Source organism: Lutra lutra, chromosome 1 (assembly GCF_902655055.1).
Source record: "Lutra lutra chromosome 1, mLutLut1.2, whole genome shotgun sequence".
Taxonomy (NCBI): Eukaryota; Metazoa; Chordata; class Mammalia; order Carnivora; family Mustelidae; genus Lutra; species Lutra lutra.
Window position 1 is genome coordinate 165,916,270 of NC_062278.1, and position 20,075 is coordinate 165,936,344.

At 51.6% G+C, this 20,075-nt stretch overlaps 1 protein-coding gene across 9 annotated transcripts in view; it reads right to left on the minus strand.

Moving 5' to 3' along the window:
• Positions 1–20,075, minus strand: part of IQSEC1 (IQ motif and Sec7 domain ArfGEF 1) — a 375,511-nt gene that overhangs the window by 85,043 nt on the left and 270,393 nt on the right. The window contains exon 1 of one of the 9 annotated variants that reach the window (XM_047743587.1): positions 12,170–12,280. The exons of 6 other annotated variants lie outside the window; for them this stretch is intronic. The gene's annotated coding sequence lies outside the window, so the exon portion shown is untranslated. Of the gene's footprint in view, positions 1–4,832; positions 4,958–11,531; positions 11,652–12,169; positions 12,281–20,075 lie in introns of those variants that run through there. 2 more of the 9 variants (XM_047743556.1, XM_047743576.1) reach the window with 2 other exon arrangements.

The following is a 20,075-nucleotide window of genomic DNA, read 5'->3' on the forward strand; positions in this document are numbered from 1 at the left end:
TGCCAAGTGGGACTTGGGCTGGTAAGGGAACATGGCCCTATGAATTAAGAGTAAACCTGGAGGCCCCAGATGGGGCCGCCCCAGACTCCTGGAGTGGGTCCATAATGAGCAACCCTTATGCAACACAGCCCACAGACAATTTTGGTCTCTCTTACTGTTTCCGTACATGAGCATAATTTATGTGTTAATCGCAAAGATATCAAGGTTTGGAAACCCCTGGAGTGTTGGAAATGCAATTTGTAATTACAAGCACACAGCAATTTGTTCAACATGTCAGCCCTGTCCACAGTAATTATTCCCCTGGTTAAGGGTAATCCCCACTGTGCATGGGAAAGGGAAGCCAGGAGCGAGGGCGCTGGGCTGGGACCCCCAGTTGTCTTCCTTGACGCCATTTCTTCTCCCAAGATCCCTTCCCAGCCTTAGAGAGAGCACAGTCTGCACCTTACAGAAGGGACAGAGGCCCAGATGGACCAAAACACTTGCACAAGATGCGAGATCACACACCAGAACACGGGGAGCTGGGATTTGATACCAATGGACGGCCCAAGCCATGAGGGTCTCACCTGGGATGCAGGCTCTGATTAGAAAGGGCATTTCTTCATTCAACACACATTGGTTGCCCTTAGGCTTTAACTCCAGGACAAGGTATGGGGGCTAAGGAAAGCAGGGGAGGGACTCCCAGGCTCTGAAGGCCTCGTGGGTGTCTAGCTCTGGCTGCACTAACTGTAGGGCCCTCATTCTTTGCTTTACACACGTGGCTTGCGGATGTCCTGTCCACCCTGTAAATCTGGGACCTCACATTTGCATTTCACTAGTCATGGCTGCAGAGCAGAGACCTGGACCCCAGCACTCCCCTGCAAAGTGGGGGTCCACCTAGCCATCCCCAGGTTGGGCTTGGCGGCAAATGAAGATCGGTTTTCAAAAAGACAACTTAGGGCACAGATGGTAGAGCCATCCTTGGAGAGGAGGAAAGATAGGCTGGAGCCACTGAACCAGCAGTTTAGGTATCAGACTGGGGTGGAGGTGAGGAGCAGGGGGAAGGGTGGTGGGCTCTGGCATGACCAGAGCGGCCCCAACCCACCTCTCACCAGGCTGGTCCTGGCTGGGCCAGTCCACCCTCCACCACTGGAGGGCTGGCGCCACCTATCGTCCTTCTGGGGAACTGCAGCCTGGCCTTCCCAGCCCCAGGACAGAGAGCGGGCAGGACCCCATGGTACCCCAGCCTTGGGAGAGGTGCAGAGAGGGGCAGCTGAGTCAGCTTCTGGACCCCACTCTAAGCTTCCTCATTCAAACATCTCCCATCCTTCCTGAACCATCTGAGACATCCTCCTCCCCAGCCCTCTTGCACCGAGGGAGGGCAGCTGGGTTAGGAAGCAGAGACAAGACTCAAAGCCATTTTCACTGACATTTCAGTCTAATGACAAATCATCGCCCTGCTTCAAAATCTGGCTCTTCACTGCTTACAAAATAAGCACCAAATTCCTTGCTATACCTAGAAGTCCCTGCAAATTTGGCCTCTGCCCTCCCTACTCTGCCTCAGCCTCTTACCTACTTGGTTGGCTCCTGCCACCCACCCTTTGAAAATGCAAGTTCAGCACACATGTCTCTCTCTTTTCACCTACTTAACCGTGACTCCACCTTCAAGCCTCAGCTCCTTCAGGGACGCCCTTCCTGGCCTCCTCACTGGCCCCACTGAGCAATTCCTCCTAGCAACTGGCTGATGTTATTCAGGACAGCATTTCCCTCTCCTATACCAGACAGCTGGGTGAGGATAAGGAGCATGTCTGTGGGACTCACCATTTACTTCAGCCCCAGAGTCGTGCCCAGCACATACTGGATGCTTGAGAAATCTTTGTGGAAGAAATGAATTATGTCTAGATCAAGTGAGTCGCTGTCCCCAAATTACCATGCCTTCATAAATAAAACGTTCATGTCTCAAGGGACCAGGCACAGAGGTAAAGGTGTTTCATACTTGAGCTCTGGGGGAGTGTATGGGGGGGATATTAACAGACAATAAAGTAGGGGGTCTGTGCACAGATGTCCTGACCAGGAGTAGACAGCCAGAAAAACTCGAGCTGAGATGTGAACCCAGGTCTGTTTTGAGTCAAGCCATCCTGTGGCCCCTGAGGCCAGGCATATGGCCCAGTTCCCTCTGAGGTTTCACCCAGCTGGGTTTGCTCAAGCTGCTCACACAGATGGAGGACAGTGGTTAGAGTTCCCTTTCCCCTGAGGTTACCAACAGAGTTCTGGAGAGAGACTCTAGAAAGCTAAGCACAGAAGACTGCCTAAGTGGGGAGGAGAACCCACCACACCTAGGCATCTCTCCCTTGCCAGTGAGCATGCTCAAGGCTGGTTCTACCATCAGTGTGCAGGGCCCCTGTGCCTGTGACTCTGTAAAAGGTGCCCTCTTCTGGTGGACACAGCCTCTTAGACTCCTGCTTGGAAAGACTGCATTCTTTCTTTGCCAAGTGCTCTTACACAGTGCACAACCTGAACATCTGTGCACTAGAGGTGCCTGGAGCTCTGCCCTATTGGGGGACTATGACCCTTGGTCCCTGCCGCCCTCCTGACACCAGCAGTGGATCCTTCTCTTCCTTCAAGGGGGCAGGGAGCCCTTCTGGTAAGGCTTTATACCTATGCATGCAGGACATGTGGGCCACATGTAGCCACCAGCTGCCTTCCTTTCTCAGACCCTGGGAGAGAGAAAGCCCCAGAAAAAGCCCTCTGGGAGATTTACATGGCAGAGATAAGACAGTAGCAGGTCCAGAAATCACAAGGCCCACAGAGAAAACATCAGCAAAACTTAACAACACTGACTTAAGTTGCCTCATGGGAAGACCGTCAAAGTTTAATAGGGAGGCAGGAAAAACTCCAGGCCACATTATGGGCATTAGCCCAGGTGAGATGAATGACATGTTGCCTGCCTGGGTCTTCAAGGAGACAGATCCTCACTCCTCTCGGAGAAGCTGCTGCATGTCCTGGGCTTCTGCACTGAGTCAGGAACCCGGAGGAGGCCAGGGCTGGCTCAAGGTCACCCAATGGCCAGCTGGAAGCCAGGCTGGGCCCATGCCAGGTCCCCAGGCTCCACCCTCGCTCCAGACCCAGATCTGCTGGAGCGGGGAGGAGGGGGAGCTGGTCTCCAACTCGGGCCTTCAACAGGGCACAGAGGGACCGTTCTTTGCAGCTCAACGTTCCCCCTGTTTGCCCCGTGCCAGGCTACAGCCTCCCTCGAGTCCTGCTGACGAGGAAAATCTGGTGCCAGCGTCCGCAAATATGTGTGCCTTCTGGAGGGAGGAGGGAGTCAGGCTCTCTGGCCGAGTGGGTGGATTTAAAGGCCCAGAGGGAAGTCACGGGATGGGAGCAGAGCAAGCTACCGGTGTTTTCTTTAAAAGACACTGCAGGGATTAAACACACATATAGATCTATCTCCTGAATATCCAACCGTATACCCCCAAAATGCTCCTCATGTTTGCTCTGAGTGGGGGGCATATGCAGTTTCATTGTATATTCTTACAATGTTGAATATTTTTTCCTAAGCAAAGAGTAACCTCCTAGAAATAAACCAAATATAAGAGGTCCAGGAAGAAAGGAAGCTGCCAGAAGGAGCTCAGAATTTCAGAGATGGAGGGAGCTCAAGTACTGACCTTCTCAGTAAAGAACAAAAGCTGAGGGGCACTTGAGTGGCTCAGTCAGTTAAGCATCTGCCTTTAGCTCAGGTCATGATCTCAGGGTGCTGGGATCAAGCCCCACACGGGGCTCCTTGGCTCAGCGGGGAGTCTGCTTCTCCCTCTCTCTCTGCCACTCCCTCCTGCTTGTGTGCTCTCTTTCTCTCTCTACCTTTCTGTCAAATAAATAAAAATTTTTAAAGAAAAGACATTAAAAACAAACATATCCAAAAGCTGAGATTACCTGTGCTTGCTGGGAGCTGGGTCGTGTCGGTGGCCCATTTGTGCATGGTGACATTTTAGGCTCAGAGTGACTGAAGAGGCAGGCCCTATTATTGTCACTCCCACTACACAAACCAGGGGACATCGCCCAAAATCCTAGCCACTAGCCCAGTTTGGGTCTTGTTCTTGGCCTCAACTTCCTTGTAGGGACCCATAGTTCTCAGAGAGCCCTGGGGAGGAGCAACACTGCTCCAGAGGGAATGTGCCTAGTCAGGCAAGCGAGGGGAGTCCCCCGGCGGCGGTGGCCATGGTGGCAGGAGTAGAGCCTGCAACTTCCGGGGCCACGCAGGCAGGCTGCTGAGAGAAGGCAGGGCCATTGTCTCAGCCCAGGCCCCTGCCAAACCACAGCCACCCCCCAACCGAGATCTCAGTTTTCTTGTCTATTAAATGGGTGAGTCTTCCATGTTTTGCTTGGTAGGAATAAAGCTTCCCCGAGGGGAGGTGCCTGGCAGATGCTCAGTCTATACCCACTTCCTCCCTCCTTCCCTGCCTTAATAATTCCAAGAGCAGTGAGGCTGCGTCCTGCCAGGCCAGGTAGTGGCCACCGCCCAGGGAAAGGCAACAAGATCTGGAGGGCTGACTGGAGGTTGGCAGTGACCCCTCCCATCTAGCAGGCACGCCTTGGACACAGAAGAGGACGCAGAGCCCCTTGGGAGATGGGTGGGCAGGGTGTCCGAGAGGCTGTGCGAGCTCGAGTGAGCTTGCATAGTGGCCTGAGATCTGGCAGGCCCTTGTCCCATGCCGGGCCCTTCCACCTCCTACCTCTCGCTGCTTCCAACAGACCCAGATGCCAACAGATTAGGAGGGGATGTTTATCTTCTAGATGGAGGCACCCAGAGTTGAGCAGGGAAGACAGGGCCAGGGATCACCCTGGCGCTCCCTTACCTTGGTCCAGTGCCCCTGCCACAAACAGCGCAGCCTCGCTGGCCTCTGGGACCTCCTCGGCGGTACACGTAGGTGAGCTCCCTCAAGCCCTTCCCCGGCCTGTGCAAGTGGCCAGCGTGGGTCCTAAGCCCTCAGCCCCTGCTTAATCCGCCAGGGCCCTAGTCAGCGCCAGTGGGACACGTGACACCCACAGCCCCACAGACCTGTTTGGCAGGAGTGGCAGCTGGGCTGGTGGGGGAGGGCCTGCCCAGCCGGCGCCCTGCCCTCGGGGGCTGTCCCTGATCACCTCGCTCCTGCTGGCTCTTCCTGGCCAGAGCCTGTGGTCCTGGGCTCCTGCCTGCCTTCCCCGGGTAAAGGTACGGGTATGCGAGGAGGGGGAGGCAGGACAGATGAGGAAAAGGGCACGCTTATCACCAAACGGTGCTGGGTAATGGTGTGTGTGTGAACATGTGTGTGCATGCACATGTGCACGCTTGGAATGAGCCCTTTCTTTCACACCGCACACCGATCAATTCCAGGCAGATCAAAGATCTAATGTGAAACACACAGAAGAATATTCATGACCACTGAGTGGGAAAGGAGTTCTAAAACACAAGACATGAATACTAAAGGAAAAGTTAAATTTGACTTAAATTAAGAACTCTGAAATGAAGACGTTCACCCCAGAACAAGTAAAAAAAAGGCAAGATATCTACAATGTACGCAAATGATCAAGGATTCAAGTCTCAAATGCCTAAAGAGCCTCCCCACCCCAAATCCACAAGAAAATAAAAAAGACAGCCCAAGATGGGCAAAAAACTTGACCATGCACTTCACCAGAGAAGAGATCCAAACGGCCAATAAACATACAAAAATGGCCCGACCTCACTGTCAATCAGGAACTGCAAGCTAACATCACAGTGAGAAACCATCCTCCTGCCCCGGGTGAGCAACAAAGGCAAAGACTGATATTAGTAAGGCCTAGCAGGGCCTAGGGAGAAGGGGACACGATAAGAGGGAAGGACCGCACGGCGTACTTTACAATCCAATTAAAGGTAATGAGCAAGAGAAGGGTATGCCCGCCGCCCTAGGACATAGACAGGTTCCAGAACAACAGCCCCAAACTGGAAACAACCCCCACGTCCATCACAGTAGACCAGCTACATCAGCTGTGGCCCAGCGACACGAGGGAATATTATACGGCAGCAGCAAGGACTCACCGTAGCATCTTAGGACTGAATGAGCCACACGGCCGCGACTTCAAGCCCAAGAAGCCAGACCCAGAGAAGTATCTACAGTCTCAGTCTATTTACAGACAGCTCGAAAAGCAGCAAAGCAGAAAAACGGAAGGATACTGTAAAAAATTGTCCAGCAAGGTGGTAAGACAGCGAGAACAAGAGCATTATTATCAGAAAAGTTGAAATGGTGAGACTCTTTGAAGCATAATGATTGGGGAGGAACACAGAGCGGGGGTCGGGGGAGAGCTGTTTCTGACTACGCTCCATTTCTCGGACCAGGTGGTAGGCTCTTGTGTATTTCTCTAATTTTTCTTTAGGCGGCTGCACATCTCTTTTCACTTTCCTATGTGACGGATTCACAGCACATTTAAACAGACACATTCATATGGATGGGGGATAGGTGGGGACCCCGAGCTGTGACTGCGGAGCTACCCACCCCTCACCTCACCTGCCACACCTCAACACAGCGGCCACCACAGCCACATGGGACGTCCCATGAAAGGGACTCATTCTACCCTCTCGTTTTCGAGACAAGCAGGGAAGATCAGAGACAGAAAGGAACTTGCCCAAGGCTGCAGAGCAAGCCGGGGCCAGAACTGGAATCTAGGTCTTAAACCAGGGTTGTCTCCTCTTCCTTTTGGAAGAATTTTCCCATTGCAAACCACCTTTAATCACCAATTGGGGCAGACTCATTCTGCTTAGCACTGGGTGCTCTCTGGAATTTTTATTCACTTGCTTATTCATTTGGGACTGCGTATGCTAGAACACAAGCTCCTGGAGGAAAGGGCTTTTGTGTCTGTTTTGCTTTTGTGGTAAAATACTTGTTCCATAAATATTTATTGAATGAATGAATTAACGGAGCTGACATTTCTATTTGGAATCGGAGGCCCCAGAAATACTTAGTAGCTCCTGTGATATCCCCAAAGGAGAAAATGAAAAATAACTGTATGACATTGACACACTTTCTCAGAATTACTTTCATAACTGCCTTAGGTGGCCAGCACTGTCATCACTCCCATCTTCGGGAGGAGGAAACTGAGGCTCATCAGGGAGGCCTAGTGACATGTCCCAGGCCACGAAGCCAGGAAGTGGAGAGCTCGTGTTTAAACCCAGCCTCAGAGGCAGGCTGACCCTCAGCAGGTCCATGAAAGGATCCCCGTATCAGGATCAGCATGCTTCAGCCCCTCTGCCCACCCTCACCCCTACCTCTTTCAGGTGCCAGTTACAGCTTCCAAAGTGATCTCTGGTTTCTTCCAAACTCCCTCGGCCCAGAGAGGGGAAGGGACTGGTCCAAAGTAATTGGGAGTCCAGCTCTCTGCCTTCAAGCTTCCCAAGGTAATGTGACCAACAGTGACCCCAGTGCGGCTCGGGGATTTGCCAGTAGACACTCAATTTCCATACTGCTTTACTTCCTACCAGATTCTGGGCCCCTTGGCTAAGTCCAAAAGCTGGTCCTACTTCTGCAGCTGGATGAGCCGGATAATGAAACATTCCCAGAATACCCTCAGGCAACTGGCTTTATTAAAACACTGGAGCACTTAGCATTTTTACAAACCTATATTACCATCCTGATAGCTTTCACCAAGCCCTCAGATGATAATTAAAAAAAAAAAAAAGTCATTGGCTCTGGGAGTCTTGGAGCTGCAATGACCCTCGGGGGCACCTATACTACTGATCTATAACAAATCCTCGGTCCATCCTCAGTTTGCATACCTCCAGGGAAGGGAACTCACTACCTTTTAAGGCAGCTTGTTTCTTGTTTGGACCCAGCTCAGTTGAGCACAACAGAAACTTCTATCAGCCAGTGAGGTGGTTTGGCCATAGTTCTGCCTTTGGGGAATTCAGTCGTGAGCAATTATGTCATCCCAAAAGAATGGGACAGAGCCCAGGCTGGGATTACCTTCCAGAGCGGCAGCATGAGAGGTCTGAGCCATTATATCCCCATCACATATGGCACGTGGATTTATGTGGGTCATCCTGGACTCTGCTCAGTTGAGAACCCCTCTGGGGTGCTGCCTCCCTGAGAGCATCTAGGCATGCAAACTGGCAAACTGTGAGGCTCTAGGGCCTAAGGAATGGAAAGGATGGTCATCAGTCATAGGTTGGAGGGTGCGGCATTCCAAATAGTTCCCTCTGGCCTAGGGGCTGACATCACTGTTTTAATATTATGCTTCCAGGGCGCCTGGGTGGCTCAGTGGGTTAAGCCGCTGCCTTCGGCTCAGGTCATGATCTCAGGGTCCTGGGATCGAGGCCCGCATCGGGCTCTCTGCTCAGCGGGGAGCCTGCTTCCCTCTCTCTCTTTCTCTGCCTGCCTCTCCATCTGCTTGTGATCTCTCTCTGTCAAATAAATAAAAATAAAATCTTTAATATTATGCTTCCAGAACCTTCATACACGTGAACGGATGGCTCTGTGGTTTTGCAGATGAAGTGGGATGATATATGTGAGAGCCACTGTCACAGGTTCTGGCAAGCGGGAGACGTTTAAAAAATGTTGAAGATGCTGGCCAAGTATGAATTGCAATCATGCGAGATCAGAAGGCCACATACACACTTTTCTTCGAAGAGTCACTGAGAACTTGGCTGCCTGTGTTCTGCCTTCCCAAATTGGCACATGCTCGGGTAGCCCAGTGGAATGGCCCGGGCGGACAGGAAGGGTTTCCTGCAGCCTGGTGACCTCACTGCACACCTAGGCCCCTGCACACTCTCCGGCAGGGAGGACACAGGGACTCAGGGAAGGCTTTGCTGCAGCAGTGACATCGATGAGAGTAAAGGATGAACAGAGGTTTCTGTGTGTGTGTGTGTGTGTGTGTGTGTGTGTGTGTGTGTGCATTCCTGCAGGAGGTAGGACAAGGCAAGCCTGGGTCCAGAGGGAAGGCAAGGGGTACAGAAGATGCTGCTCCCCCAAACACGTTTGAGTTACACTTCACCGTGGCAACAACCAGGACTGAGTGTGGGGGAACCCCAGCGCATGCAGACCTCACCAACATGAGGGGCCCTGGCCAGCCTGCTTTATGCAAAACACATTTTCCTGATAGGAACAAACAATTCCATTCCCTACCCCCTGATTCCACCAAGTGATGAGACCATAGACTGCTGACAGAGAGCTGGCTGAGCAATTTTAGGCTAGCTGACTCCCCACCCCAGTCGTCAGAATGCTGGTGGGAAGGAAAGCTGAAGACACAAAGGGTCCCAAGATCTGGTCTTGGCCTTGGCACTCCCTCCGCACAATGGGGAAGGGGCATGACTAACAGCGGGGGGCTGCTGTGGGCCCAGCAGGTATCGGGTGGGAAGGAAAGGGCAGACTGCTCAGAGCTGCCGCGGGATGAGCAGGCAGCCATGGGCCCTTTCAAAGCCACCTTGACAGAGGCTGGCAACTCTGGTCATGAGACCCAAGATTACTTAATGTTCGCAAACTGTGCTGGAGCCAGAGTCCCCTGCAGAGGAAGGCACCGGTCCCCTTCCTTGTCCCTCCACTGCAGGGACCTCTGTGGGAACACCAAGTCCTCTGAGTGTTCCCTAGGCAGCAGCTGCCTCAAGGATGGCTGGACTGCTGAAGAGCTGGGGACAGTGAGATGTAGTGTGACCTTGAACACGTTCCTGCCTCTCTCTGGCCTCCGTTTCTCCAGCTCTAACAAGGGATGGGCTCTAGGATGCTTCTTCCAGCTCTGATGCTCAGTGGCTAGGCTATGGGCATTGTGGAACCTGGGGCTGCTCTTAGTTCAACTTTTCCTGCCTGGGGATGGGGGTATGGGGCAAAGGGGGGATGGGGCTGTCTCTCACACGTGGGTTCAGGAGCTTGGCCACCTTACCAGCCCACAAGAGGAGCCAGGCACGATGCTGGAGGCAGAGGAGAGTGACCAGAGGGATACTCCTGTGTCACCTCAGCTCAGAGTTGCTCTGAGGGGGCTGCACAGGCCAGCATGTGGGTTGTCTGGCAGGGACTGATCACAGAGAGGAGCAGCAGCTTTGTCAAAGGGCACAGCCAGACTCCGGCTCCTAGTTCAGAACAAGTGCTTCTCTCCCCGCACCCCACCCCCCACCAAATATAGAGCATGCTCAGAGCAAAATGTACAGAGCTGACCAGGCAGAGCAGACTGCTGTCCCCAGAAGCCTAATCCTGTGGACAGGCCCGGGGGAGGGGACACCCACCGTCATCTTCTGCTCCGTTGCTCCAGGAACAGATCAGCTGTGACAGTTGACGGCTTGGGAATTTAAAGCAGCAACTGCCTGGCAGAAACTTGGGAGGGGGATTTCCCCATGACTGGAGTGGGGGTGGGGGTGGGGACAGGCTTGACTCACCTCTGCCAGCTGTGCTGCCCCCTAAACTGCCCAAGGGCAGCCCTTCTGGACAGGGCAGGGATTTTCCACAGCGGCAGCCCCTTGGCCCCTGAGGATCCCCTCTCAGGCAGGCAGGTGGGGCAGGACATCCTGACACCTGACACAATGCCCTCAGTTCTCAGACCTGCCTCCTGTCCCATTTGGGACTGGGTCCAAAGACTGCCACGGGCTGTTCCAGTCCTTGCGCACTGTCACCCACACGGGGTGCCAGCTGCTGGGCCGCTGGGATCTGACCCGGAGCAGCCCCCTGGAACAAAAACCAGCCTCTTGCCCACGTAGGGGCAGGAGGAGGGGTCGCCCAAGGTCACACAAGGGGTCAGGGGCAGGACTGGATTCGGACCCTGCCCCTCCAGTCCAGCCAAAACTCCTCACTCCTCCCTAGACGCGTCTATCTGACTCCCAGCGAATTCCTGAGATGCTTCAACCTCCCGCCCGCAGGCTCCGGACCCTGGACGCGGTGGCGGGATTTCTCCGTCAGGAGGCAGGAACGGAGAGGAGCGGGGAGGGAAGAGAGGGAGTGCAGTGGTTGGAGGGTAGGGTACAGCTTCGCTTGACGACCCTCGGGGCCTGGATTCACGTTTCCCCGCCCCGGGGTGGGAGGGGGGGGGACAGCAAACTGCATAGACGCGGAAATGGAGCACCCTGAGCTCCCCTCCCCCCAAGATCGCGCCTTTAGCGTTCACAAGGCTAAACGCCCCGCATAGCCGCGGAGGCAGAATCTCCTGCGTCCTCACCGCTCGAGTCCCGGAGAGCGACACCCGTAGAGCCCGGGCTCGGAAAGACTGGCGTTGACGCACCCCAGGCGCTCCGCGTAACCCTGACCTCCAAAGCCGAGAGCCCGGCGGCCTCCGATCCCCCAACTCTACAACCGGGAGACCAGTGTCATCCTCGCCACTGCGGCCTCGGAACCTCCTCCCCGGCCGGGCTCCGCAAAGCCTCCTGCGATCACCCCTTTTTCCTCCCCGGCTCCCAAGAGCTGCTCGCGCGTCCGTGCAGCCGCGGTCCCGGGGGCGGAGCTGCCGCCCAGGCCTCTCCGCAGAGAGGACCCCGGGCCGCGGCCCCCGCCGCCCCCAGCCCGGGACTAGACCCGCACCACACCGCACCGGCAGCCGCCGCGCGCGTCCCCCGCCGGCCCGCCTCCTACCTCGCGGGTCCGCCTGCAGCCGCCGAGCGCGCGCAGTCCCCGCGGCGGGAGCGGAGCGCGGGCGCGGCCCCAGCGCGTCGGACCCGCTGGGCGCCGGCGGGGGGGCGGGGGCCGGTGGCCCGGGGGCGTCCGCAGCCTGAGCCTGAGCCGTAGCCGGAACGCCGCCGTCCCTCCTGCCCGCGCCGCCACCGCGCGCCGTGACCTTGGCTGCGGCCTCTCCGCACCCGGCCTCAGTTTCCCTCCTTTGAAAGGTGTGTGTCGGGGACGGTGGGGAGGACTGGTGCCGCCCCGGCCGCCGACGTCACCCGAGCCGGGACGAGTTGAGGGCGCTCGGGTCTGTGGGGGCCTCTGCAGCGGAAGGGCCGGGGAGCGGGATACACACAGTCCAGGCGCATTGGAGGGGGCACTGTGACCCCAGCGTTTCCCTCGGACTCCCCAAGACCCCTAAATAAACACCTAGTAACAGCGGCCTCAAGCCACGTCCCTTGGCCCCTCCCACGGAGAACTGCAACCCCTGCAGGCAGGCAATGCCCAGCCCCCCCCGTGCCTCCCCAGTTCACAGATGAGAAAATTGAGGCCCAGAGAGGGGCAGCCACTGGTCCAGAGTTGCACAGCGGGTGGGGGCTGCTCACACCCACCCTGGCACCACGTCTCCTGAGGCCCTTCCAGGACCAGCGCTCCTTGCAGTTCGGGAGGGGATCTCGGCCTGCCGGCTGCGCGCCTTATCCCACAGCCAACATTGACTCAGCACCAACTGAACGCTGGGGATGGGCCTCAGTGGTGTAGCAACTGTCATAGAGAATGGGGTGGCACAGTCTGAGAGACGGACCCAATCCGCGGGGAAGAAGTGGCATAAATAGGAGAGGCAGGGCCTGAAAAAGGCAGGAAGGGGGCGTATGCTCCGGGAGGGGAGTGTGCTTAAGGAAACAGCAAGGATGGGAATGCGCATTGCCCAGCGTGTAGGGGAGAGAAGGCGGGTTCTGAGAGCCTTGAACACCAGGCCGAAAAAAAAAAAAAAAAAAAAAAAAAAGGCGGCAGCGAGGAGCCCCCCCGACCAGTTTGGAGCAACCGCGTCAGCGGTCTGGGCTGTGTTTTCGGAAGCGCCCCCTGGTGCCCAAAACGGGGCGAGACAGTAGGCGAGAGGGCCGCGTCTGCAGTGGTCCAGCTGTGAGGAAGCCTGCTTAGTGATGTAATGAGTCAGGAGACAGGAGCCTCTGCCCGCCCTGCCACCAACGGGCTGTGTGACCTTGGGCATGGCACTTCCCCTCTCTGGGCTTCTGGGAGGGAAGAGCCTGGTTTTCAGCTCTGATATCTCATGACCCTGGATACCGGGGGCCAGGTGGGGGCTAGCAGACAGGAGATTCAGGAAGGAAGAGACAAATCAGAGGCTCAGCACTTCATGAGGCTTATTTCATTTACTTGTGGTAGAAACCACTACCCCAATTTTACAGACAAGGACAGTGTAGCACAGAGAGGGTCATTCACCTTTCCAGGCTCACACAACTGCTAAGTGTCTGTCTGCAGTGTAAATGGGGGCCTGACCACCTCAGTCTCTTGTCTTGTAGCATTTAATGAGCACCTAAGGCATTCCTGGAGTATACGAGGCACTGGTGACAGTCAGACAAATAAGGAACAGTCCAGCTCCTGGTGGCTCTTCCTCACTCTGTCTCACAGCAAGCCCGACAGCGGTCACCCTGAGAAGCCACCTCCTTTTGTTATCAGTGCCAGGAGTCAGTTACCTGGCTGGTTGGGAGGCCGGTGAGGGAAGTGAGAACAGTGAGGGTTCTAGAAACTGTTCCGCCTGGGTGCATCTCATCACCGCTTGAGGCTCACTTGAATTCTTCTGTAAAATGAAACTAATGCTAAAAATCCCTACCCTGTCCCCCTTCAAAGGCTGCTATGCAGATCAACCATGATATTTTGTAAAAAGCTTGTGTAAAGTGCACTGTGTAAGTATTTTTATTTCCAGAAACCATGAAGGAAAATATTGATAAACTGAACTATGTAAAAAATTAAAACTCCTGAATAGCATAAAAAATACCACAAAGTTTAAAAAAGCAAATAGCAAATAAAAAGATTATCTGCAGCGCATATGCCAGAAGTTAATTAAGGACAATAAGATGAACGTTAATGTTCCTCATACAGAAAGAGCTCTTTCAAATCGATAGGAAAAGATGATGAACCAATTAGAAAAAAAGAGCAAAGGATATGAACAAGGATTTCATGGGAAGACACTCAATCGCACTTGTAATTAAATGCATATTAGAGAAATACAAATCAAAATATAACATGCCCATCGCTTTTTGTAACCTGACCAAGTTGGCAAAAATGAACAAGCTTGGTAACACTTTTGCCATTGAAAGTGGGGGGAAATGCAAGCAGTCACTGTTGGGTGAGGGGTAAGATAGTGCCATACTTCTGAAGGGTCATCTGGCTTAAGCTATGCAGCAGGCAAATGGAAACATACAAGGACAGTCAACAGTATTCTATGTAAGCAAACAGAGAAACACCTGTGGTGTCCAACAGTAGGGGACCAAGAAATGGCATGAAGACACATAAGCCAGGGCTTCGTCCTGGGAAGGACTGGGATGATAATGATCGACCTCAGAGGTACTCCTGGTAAGTGGGAAAAGCAAGGAGTGGTACAGGGTATGGTGTGTTCCTTTTCATGTAAAAAAGAAGGGGGTCTCCTACACATGCTGGTCATGCATATATTATCTCTGACAAGTGTGCTTAAGAAACTGGAACAGCGATGCCTTCAGGAATGGCAGAGACGGTTGGGGCTGGGGTGGAAAGGAAACTGGCTTTTCATTGTGATGTTCTGTTGATTTGTGTGTGTGTGTGTGTGTGTGTGCTGTATGCATGTACTACTGGTTTTTGAAAAGTAGGTTGAAAAAAATAGTCATTGTGAGACTGGGTGGGGAGTTTCTAGGGCCTGCTTTGACACAAGCTGGGGTTGACTCCCTATGTGACCTCGATGCAAGATGGTGTCCCTCTGAGCCTCAAGGTCCCCTTTATCTAGTGGACAGGAAGCTCAAGATAAGAGTTTCAAGGCTCCTTATGCCTCTGATGCCATTCCAGCCCCAGAACTTTCCCACCAGAAGAGCCAACCAGCTATAGAATGGCTGTGGGGAGGTAGGGGGCTCGCCACACTTGGACCTGTGGCAGCAGAGGTCAAGGGTCAATTGTCCTAATGATGGCAGCTTGAATGACTTCTAAGACCCCTCCTGGCATGCCAATATGTTGTTCATTTTTCCTTCTTCCACTCACAGTGCCCTGCCTGGAAACTCTTGGTTCATATTTCCTCTCTGGGTTACCCCTGGCAACATCCCATCTGTCTGGGTTGGAGGTCAGTTGTGAGGAGCCAGGACAGATGACACAGTCCTGGGCACCATGTGGGATTGAGATGTCAGTGGGGGCAAAGCTTTATGCTGGGAAGCTAAATCTCTTACCCCATCCAGAGATCAGCCCTGGCCTCAGTCTTGGTCCTTTCCACTTTTGTAGGCAGCTCTCCATCCCCACTGCCTCTCTGGTTTGCCCCAGTCATTACCCAGAATGTTCTGTGGCTCCCCATTGCCTACCAAGCCTAGCTGACCTCTTCAGCTGGACATTCAAAGTGTTTGCACTTTCTGGCCTCAATTTACCCTTGCAGCCCTCCCCTCCATCCATTATGTCTCTTATTTAAAGTCATTTCAACAAGACAGATTTAATTACATCATTCCCTTGCTTAAAACCCTTCAATGGCCCAGTGACCTGTATGATAAAGTCTAAGTGTCACCAGCTAGACCCCAAGACCTGACCTTGACTGCCCACCTGGTTGTACTCACTGAACTTTGTCATACATTTTCCCTTAAACTCTTCTTTCGGGTTTACCTCTTAACTTAGGCAAATAAAACCCCAAACCACCCCTCAGGTGATGGTGACTGTCCTGATGAGACCTCTCACTGGCCCAGACAACTCAGACCTTTTGAGCTAAACCCCCAACTTGCCCCTGCGCAGATGGACCGAGGAGGAGTGACCTCTGGTATGACATACCATTACCTCTACCTCATTATAATACTAAAATCTCTGCACAAGGAGGAGCCCCAGGCTCATTTACATAACATACAATGTATATATAAGCATGTTTCCTTAAGATGCATGTGCTACCTATGCCCACATCTACATAGGATAACAAGGCTTCCCTATATAAATATTGATCCTAACCTGAAACAAATGTAACCCATTTACTCCTCTCTTGGGGAGTCATGGCTCTGGAAACCATTCCCTATGATCTTATTTACCACAAATGAAAATTGTCTTTGTGTGACAACTCAACCTGGTGTAGTTTCTGACTCACCAAAGAGCAAACTCACTTTGGTTCGGTTACACATTCTTCTCAGGTTAGCATCAGAACTGGTTTCTGCCCTCCTGCCTAGCTCCATCTTTAGTGGCTTCCCCCAGAGCCAAGCTCTACTTAATGCCTTTTGAGCACACTGTGCTATTTCACGACATTGAGTATTTGCACATATGATTCCCTTGGTTCCTCAATATATAAAGAGTTCTTACAAATAAATAAGAAAAAAAATCATGAACTACTCAAAATAAAAATATCCAACTGATTTCCCTCGGTAGTTTAGAGAAAAAGTCATCCAGGTGGCTGGGAAAATTATTTTGTTAAAATGGAAGGGGGTTGTCATTTTCATGCAAGTGACATTTAAAAAACTGTATCATAGTCAAATGATTTTTCACAAAGGTATCAAGAGAACTTACTAGAGAGAATAGTTTCTTTAACAAACAGGACTGGGACAATTGTCTATCTACATGCAAAAGGATGCATTTGGACTCTTCCCATCACACACAAAAATTAACTCAAAATGATCAGTCATCTAAATGTAAGTCTTAAAATTATAAAGCTCTTAGAAGAAAATAGAGGAGTAAATAGAATAGAAATAGAATAAGTTAAATTAAATAGAAAAGAGAGGAATAAATAGAATAGAAATAGAGGAATAAAGTTGTGACCTTGGGTTAAGCAATAATTTCTTAACTATAAAATGATTTTTTTAATCCTCTTTTTTTTTTTTAAAGATTTTATTTATTTGAGAGAGAGAGAGAGAGAACACAAGCAGGGGGAGCAGCTGAGAGAAAGGGAGAAGCAGACTCTCCCGCTAAGCAGAGGTTCTATCCCAGGACCTTGAGATCATGACCTGAGCCAAAGGCAGCCACCCAACCAACAGAGCCACCCAGCACCCCTAAAATGATTTCTTAGGTTAAAAATATCTTAAAAATAGGTTAAAAAATGTTAGATATAATGATTTCTTAGATACCCAACACACAAGCAATAAAAAAAAATTGACAAATTGGGACTTTAGCAAAATTAAAAAATGTTACGTTTCAAAAGACACCTTCAAGAAAGCAAAAAATTAAGCCACAGACTGGGAGAAAATGTTTGCAAATCATATGACCGAAAAACAAAACAAAATGAAACATCCCACAAAGACTTGTATTGAGCATATAAGAAGAACCCTTGTGACTCAATAATAAGAATGCAACACACTTAAAATATGGCAAAACATCTGAATAGGTATTTCACCAAAGGAGATTTGGAGTGGCCAAGAAGCACATGAAAAGATGCTTACCATCACTAGCCATCAGAGAAATGCAAATCAAAGCCACAAGGAGATAGCACGCACACCCACTAGGGTGGTTAGCATCAAAAAGACAGACAAGTATTGGGGAGGGTGTGGAGAAATCCGAGCCCTCTTACAGGGCTACCACTTTGGGAAACTGCTGGGTGTTTCTTAAAAAGCTAAACAGAGGGTTACCCTATGACCCCCGGATTCTACTCTTAGATAGCTACCCAAGAGAAATGAAAACACATGTCCACATAAAAAACTTGCATGATTATAGCAGAATTAATCATAATAGCCCCCAGAGTGGAAACAACCCAAATGTCCATCAACCAATGGACTATTATTCAGCCATAAAAAAGGGGTGAACCACGGCTACATTCTACGGATGAACAGGATAGCCCGAAGCTAAAGTGAAAGGGGTCAGATACAAAGGTCATCTAGTGCATGATTCCATTTATAATGAAACGCTCAGAAAGGCAAATCTCTAGAGACAAAAAATAGATATGTGGTTATCAGGGGCTAGAAGGGGGACAAGGCCTTGATGGAAACTAGAGATGAGGCCTTTTCAGGGGTTGGAAATAATTTAGAATAAAATTGTGATGTTTATATAACTCTGTAAATATCTCTAGTAATCACTTGAGCAAGGATATTCTATGGGATGTAAATGACATCTTTACAAAGCTTTAAGAGAATGAGTAGTGACGGAATGCAATGGGAGATCTGGATGAGGGAAAAAATTGACATGAAGGACATTCCTGAGACGACTGGTAAAGGTGACTACAAATTGTATATTAGATCCCAGTATGGTGTCAGAGTTAGACTTCTTGAATTTGGCTATTGAACCATGTTTATGTAACAGAATGTTCTTGTTCTTAGGAAATAGACCTCGAAACATTATTCAGGAGTAAAAGTCATGTTGCATGTCTGTGATGACCTCTCAAATAGTTCTGGGGGAAAAATATGGTGAGAGAGCAAAGTGTGGCGAAACGTCAGTAATAAGGAATTTGGGTGAAGGGTACAGGGGAGAAGGTTGTTTTTTGTTTTTGTTTTTGTTTTTTTTGGTATTATTCTTGCAAGTTTTCTGGAAGATGGAAATTATTACAAAAGAACTTATAACTCTTAAAGAATCCACACATTAAAAAAAATTATTGTGTGGAACCTGAAGACCCCTGAGAATAAATCCATGGACCCCAAAGGTAGAAAAAGCACCAATCTAGTCGTGGACACAACTTCCATAGGGGGTGCCCCCTCCCTGCTCATTGCATGACTCTGAGATCCCATCCACCACCACCACCAAAAGAAGACACAGCCAGAAGCCAGAGGGTTGGGACACACGCCTGTGTGCCCCTCAGCTTGCATTATTAATTCAGTAATTCATTCGTCCAACATATATCTGAGTGTCTACAATGTGCCAGGAATCAGATGGGACACACACAGTTGTCCCTCCCCTTGTGGCACTGACATTCAGCTGGGGTCAAGGAGGGTCCTGCTGGCGAAGGAAGGGGGTGTGCAAACCCCTCAGCTCTACCTGGGGCCCCAGTCTGGAGGGCAGGGAGTGGTGTCTGAATCATCTCTGTTCCCCTGGTTTATAAGGAAGTCAAATTCTGTCCCCATAGATGAGAGGGTCCCAGCTTTTAGACACTGGGGTCCACAGCCTAGAGGCACCAGGCAAAAATCCTGGGTCACTTCAGATTGGCAGAGCTCAGAACAGAATCAGAAGAATGGCTGTTAGGGAGGGGGGCTGCAGATTGTGAGTGCGGAGGGGTGTAAGAGTGGGGTGGGGGACAGGGTGTCGAGGGAGAACCTTACTCCTCTCCCACCACAAAACCCAGAACAAGTGCTGGCCACATAGAGCTATCATGAGGTCCCCCTCCCCCCATTCGGATCCTGGAAGTTCCGGGGATTCCCAAGCTGAGAGCCCCTGACTTATTTTAGGGGATCTTACAACCCATATGCACACCCAATGCTGGTAGACCAAACAAATACTGTTTCACACATTAACATCTTTCAAATCAAAACAGAAGCTGTTGCGAATAAAATTCATAGACTTTAAATTCATCTGAAATGGGTTCTCGGTGGCTCATTGTCATTTTTCAGCCATGGATACTAACCAGGGGGGTGGGGAGGTTTCTCCCGAGTTTTGGTGATGTAAAGCCACCCTGCTTTTACTGGAAAAGCCTGGCGAGTGGATCTAGAGTCCCCCCCGCCCCACCTTACTTCACGGTGGGGAGGACAGGGTTGGCGAAGGGGCTGGCGCCAGAGCGGGGTGGCCCTCCTGCTCCCGGCTCAGCACACCCTGGATTCTGGCTGCCTGAGTGCAGGGTGGGTGGGAGCCAGGGGCTGGGGCTGGAGGGATGGTCCTGCTCACACCCTGTTACCATGTGTTATCAGCTCTTCTGTCCGGGAGAACACCTCAAGAGCAGAAACCGGGAAAAGGCTGAATACTTTCTGGGTCCCAAGCAGCCAGCTCAAGGTCTGGGTGACCACAAAGGCAGGCACAAGGGCAGCTGGACAAAAGGGGTGGAGCTGGGCTCAGGCCAGCTGACTCCTGGCTCTCCACTTGCTAGCTGGGTGGCCACTGAGCACTTGGAACGTGGCTAGTGCAGATGGGGAACTGAAATCTAAAAAAAAATTCATCGAAAGCATTAAAATTTAAATAGTCCCATATGGCTGGTGGCTTCCATCAGGAGCAGGGCATTTCTATGGGCTTACTAGTAATACAGAACAGGGCTGCTGAAGGTGAGCAGTGTTTTGGACTCCCTAGCACTCCCAGTAGGGATCTGTGGGTCCCCTCTTCACCGCAAAGGCTGGAATGCTGGGGCAAGCCTTGGTTCCCTCATCTGGTCTGGCTCGGGGACCACACGCTTCCGGTGGGTATACAAACCAGGGACCCCGTATGTTATGGGCCATTGAAGGGTCTTCATGGGTAATT